Source organism: Nuphar pumila, chromosome 2 (assembly GCF_984573655.1).
Source record: "Nuphar pumila chromosome 2, dmNupPumi1.hap1.1, whole genome shotgun sequence".
In the NCBI taxonomy this organism is placed as follows: domain Eukaryota; kingdom Viridiplantae; phylum Streptophyta; class Magnoliopsida; order Nymphaeales; family Nymphaeaceae; genus Nuphar; species Nuphar pumila.
Window position 1 is genome coordinate 119,134,598 of NC_143250.1, and position 5,818 is coordinate 119,140,415.

Genomic DNA, 5,818 nt, shown 5'->3' on the forward strand with positions numbered 1-5,818 from the left:
AAATATTTTAAACAGTCATCCATCGGTATTTCTTGCTCACCAAGCTTCACTACACTCCTATCACTACTTTGTTGCTTACTAAACCGACATTCCATATATTTTGTCTTACTCTTAGTCAACTTAAAACCTCTTGCTTCCAATGTTTGTCTCCATAATTCTAACTTAGCATTAACCCCAGCTCTAAACTCATCAATCAAAACAATATCATCATCAAACAACATACACCACGGCACATTTTCTTGAATTGATCTCGTAAGCTCATCCATCACTATACCAAATAGGAAAGGGCTTAATGCAAATCCTTGATGTAACCCAACTGTTATAGAAAAAATGGTTGTCACCCCTCCACAAGTGTGAACATTGGTTACTACTCCTTCGTACATATCTTTAATTATACTAATGTACTTGAGAGAAACACTTTTCTTCATCATTGTCCACCAGAGAACATCCCTAGGTACTCTATCATATGCCTTCTCCAAATCAATAAAAACCATATGCAAATCTTTACTCCTCTCTCTATATCTCTCAATAAGTTGTCTAAGAAGATGTATAACTTCCATAGTTGATCTTTCAGGCATAAAACCAAATTGATTCTTCGATATCATGACAATCTTCCTCAACCTATACTCAATCACCCTCTCCCAAAGTTTTATAGTATGACTCATGAGTTTTATACCACGATAGTTTGTGTAATCTTATATATCACCCTTATTCTTATATAGAGGCACCAAAGTACTCTTCCCCCACTCATTAGGCATCTTATTTGTTCGTCAAATCTTGTTAAAAAGATTTGTCAATTATTCTAAACCTTTCTCACCCAAGCATTTCTAAGCCTCGATAGGTATACCATCTGGGCTAACTACCCTTCTTGATTTCATTTTCTTCAAAGCCTCTGCAATTTCTTTCTTTTGAATCTTGCCCATGAAGTCACAATTCATCTCATAAAAAGGAATGGAGAAGTCTCCAAGATCCTGAGCATGACTTCCATTAAATAGCTTATCAAAATAATCTTTATATCTCTCCTTAATCTTCTCATCTTTGACTAAAACCCTTTGTGTTTCATCTTTGATACATCTAACCATACCCAGATCTCTCAATTTCATATCTCTCATCTTTGCAAGCCTATAAATATCCTTCTTGCTCTCTTAGGTATCCAACTTGTCATAAACCTCCTTATATACCTTATCACTCGCGTTTTGAACTACTTTTTTAGCTTCCTTCTTTGCTATAATATACTTCTCCAAATTCTCATTATCACGACTCTTACTTAGATTTCTATAACACTTTCTTTTAACCTTAATAGCTAATTTGACATCCTTATTCCACCATGATGTATCCTTACCTAGCGGTGCATTGCCTTTAGACTCAACCAATACCTCCTTAGTCACCTTTCTCATGCCACCCGCTATCTTATTCCACATTGATTCTGAATCCTCCTCGAGACACCAATCAACTTCCTTAACTACCTGCTCTACAAACATGCATGTATAATATTAAAATATATATATATATATATAATTAACGATATTTACTTAAAATTATGCAAGTGTGGATATGAGAATGATACAAGACCTTGAGTTATGATTTTGACATGAGAAGCGGGTAGGATCCAAACCCTAGAAACTTGTTCTAAATTGGAGATGGAGCAGTACAAAATCTAGAGAATCGTTCTGAACTAGAATTGGATCGACCGAAACTCCACAAAACCCATTTAACTGTAAGCAGGTCATATACATAGTGGGTTGCATCGAGATGTAAATGACTCAAAGCTCAAAAGGGGCATTATAAAAAAAGAGAGATAGGTATACTAAAAATAATAAAATTAAGACGAAAAAAAGGGGCAAAATGATCCTTCTTCATGGAAGGGACCCCTCATCACCTCTTAAGGACTGCAACCCTCCCTCTCTTCTCTCTCCCCTTCATACGAGTCACCCTCCCTTTCTCTCTCTTTTCTCTCTCATTTAGTTGACCCTCTCCCCGTCCTCTTTCTCTCTTAACTCTCTCTCCTTTTCTCCCACGTCTATCTCCTTATCTCTCTTACTCTCTTCTCTCCCTTGTTCGCGAGAACACCCCCCATCTCTTATTTTCTGTCATTTGCATGTTGCCAGAGCCAGATCCTCTCTCTCTCTCTCATCTTCCTCCCTCTTCGGTTCTACCACGAAGGATGAAGAAGAAGAATAGGAAGGAGGAAGAAGAAGGGAGAAGAACAAGAAGAGGAAGAAGGTGGAGTCGGGGTTCTCTCTCTCTCTCTCTCTCTCTCTCTCTCTCTCTCTCTCTCTCTCTCTCTCTCTCTCTCTGCGCACGGGCGCTCTGTCGCCACGCTACCGAACCATGTTGTTGTGGCCTCCATTGATGCTTGAGTGTTGTCGAGCCACCACCATTGTCATAATTGTCATGCCACTTGTGTTGTTGTCGTGTGATCTGCGAGGCAGCCACCCCCGTTATCGTTGTCACATGAGTCGTGTCACAGTTGCCATGTTATCGCTATTGTGCACCCTCTCGCAATATCAATCCTCCATCAATGAGTATGCCAAGATCGAGAAATCCCCAAACAAAGGACACAACTATAGAGGTATAATTCTCAAACCCTTACCAGGTAGGGCAGGTCGTACAAAAATGGGTGGATGTATTTATGTGAATATTTTGTGTGATTGTGGTGAAATTTAGGAGTCTTGACCCCAAATCATTTTTTTGAAGGCAAAGCATTGTCATTCATGTTTGATATTTCTCATAATAGCAAATTTATTGTGATGCATGCGTGTGTTCGAATTGCATGAATGTAGTGGGTATTGACCCTTATGATGGTTTCGTATATGAAACTTGTGATCTGTGTTTGACATTTACGAATGTGGAAAATAGGTGATAAATGTGTTACATGTTCGAAAGACATGATTTGTGTTGGGTATTGACCCCAAAGTTTGTTTCATGTACTAAAATTGTATTAATCATATTTTAAAATCTTACAAGTGTACAAATATGTGTTATGCATGAGATGCATGCTACATAAACATGAATTGATGGATATAGACCCAAGTGTTCATTTATATGTTAAAATTATGTCATTCTTGTTAAACCATGTGTTTGGGGCAAGTGTGATATGATGCACGAGTGCATGATCGAATGGCATGAATTTATGAGTATTGACTCAAGTTATTATTTTTTGTGATAAATTTTTGTTATTCTTGATTTAATATGTAATTTTGCCAAATGATATGCATGATTGAATAACATGAAATTTACGGGTATTGGCCCCAATGCAACTAATGTGATTTAATGCTTAGCATGTACGTTTACTTTGTGAAATGGCATTGAGAAAAAGTTCTTGAAAGATAAGAAAAGTTGCACTTAATTATTACGCATGAAGGATTCTGAATGAGATTGGCTTATACTATTGAGGTCAAGCAAGTAGGTCAAATGTGAATATGTGTTGCACCAACCCCGTGAGAATTTCCAAGCATGGAGTAAGACAGTTCCATCAGGGTCAAATGTGAACCCTTTTTTCTTACCACGGTGGTCCAAGGGGATTTTTACTTTGATACACGTGGTAGAGGTAGAGCTACTGTGGTATGCCTTAGTAGTGCTCTATGATGTGCTAGTTTGAAAGACGACATGATGACATGCCCTGTATTCTAGTGCAAATCTCTTGATCTCTAGGAGTTAAAATGCGAAAAATACAACTTGTGTGAATGAACACTCCTTGGAAGGCCTAAGTACCTATAATATGTTGGGTGTGTTTCTTTGGGCTAACATAATAAAACTAATGTGAGATGTTTGCAAGCATGACAAGTAATGCAAAATAAAGTTAAGTGAAAGACAAAAAAAATATTCATGCAGGATGTAAGTTGTGACATATCTGCATAATTATATGCATAAACTTTTCGCAAGCATGATCGTATGATTGAATGAGATACTGGCATAATTATATATATGAAGTATGTGTGAGCATGATTGCATGCTTAAATGAAATAAATGCTTAATTGAATGCATGAATTGTTTGTAAGCATAAATATTTGATGGAATAACTTGTGCACATAATTGTATATGCAAGTACATTGACATATGATTATGTGTTTAAACGACATGTGCACATAAAAGTATGTGTGAATTGCATGTTTGCATCATCATATGATGATATAAAAGTTACTCAAGTTAAACAATAACCATTATCGCTTGTGTTGTTTGTATTTTTAAAACCTAGTAAGGGTCTATAGAATTGTATTGAGATACAATGTGTCTCATGCTCTGTTTTTTTATATCTTTAAGCTCTGTGAGAGTAGACAAACAGATGTTGATGCACACGGAGACTGCTAGGATAGATTTACTCTTTTGTTCTTTTTGGTTTTTGTCTGCAAACTCTAAAATTTTATTTATGAAATAAGTAAGATTATTTTGTGATATTCGAATTGTAATTGCTTGATTCTAATTTTGTGATGCGCATAAGTTTAGCGATAATTTTGAATTGTTTCAAAAAATCTTTCACTATGTTAAAAAAATCCCCCTTGAATTTTAGTGGGGTGTGACAACATTAGTATTAGAGTCATTAAAAGAAATTGAATCCAAAAAAATTGAGAGGTCCAACATTACATGAACTTGTCGACATCCCATTGCCCAGAAGGGCAACATAAGTTGAAAGTCTAACTTATGGGGTTGGATTAGATAGAATGCGAGAAATTAATTGATTTCTATTTATTTTACATCAAGGTAGATGTCTTGTCTGCCAAGAAACTGGGAGCAATAGAAGGACCTCCAAAAACTATGATTTTCGAAGGGGTCTAATGAGAAAATAGGGAAGAACCAGTGCATTACTCCTAGAAAACAGGGAAGAACCAGCGCATTACTCATATATATATATATATATATATATATATATATATATATATATATATATATGTGTGTGTGTGTGTGTGTGTGTGTGTGTGTGAAAATATTTGCTACTGATGAAGGTAAGGAATTAATGAGCTAGAAATCATAGGTGAAAGTTGTATCTCAATCTAATCACATAGATGTATTCAGCATGGTTTGTTTTCTAAGGATCACACCTTAGATTGTGATTTTCTTATGTAAAAATATGATTTTTTGAGTTATGAAATTTCGGCACATTTTAGGCCATTGATTTTTTAACCTCTTTAAAAACCTAATTATTTGTCATAATCACATGATTCAAAACAAGTTTTCTACTAAACAAACCATGCTATCTTCAAAGAATTGAAAATGTTTGAAGAAAAGTGTGATTTCTACTCATTAGTTTCTTACCTTCATTCCTTCACTAGTAACCAATATTTACCTTTTATATATATATATCTATATATATATATGCAATAAAAATTTAATATCAAGGGATATATACTTATACAATGTGATAATGCTTTATTTTAAGGGATGTGCAGACCCTTTGATTCAAGTCAAATAAGAAATGCATATTGGTTGTACAGTTCGTACGATGTCTCCATTATGTAGTATGCTGGCAAGAGGAATGATAATGACGATGCATAAGATTAGAATTGTCAGATGTTCATGGCCAATAACATCTCAGGGTGGTATTGTGACGTTCATGATGGTGACATGGGTAAATAACATGAGCAAGATTAGGCATAATAATGGCAACAATAAACATAAAGGTAAAGAAGTATGACAGTTACAACTGTATAAAGAGACAAATTGTAGTAAAGATGATCATATGATATAGCTATGGTATAGATACAAACACCATGCTTATACCTGATTAATGGTAATGAATTGTAGCTATATAATAACACCTGTTCTGGACTTGAAATAGCAAAAGAGATGAAGAGATGAAAAAATCAGGCATTAAAGCGCA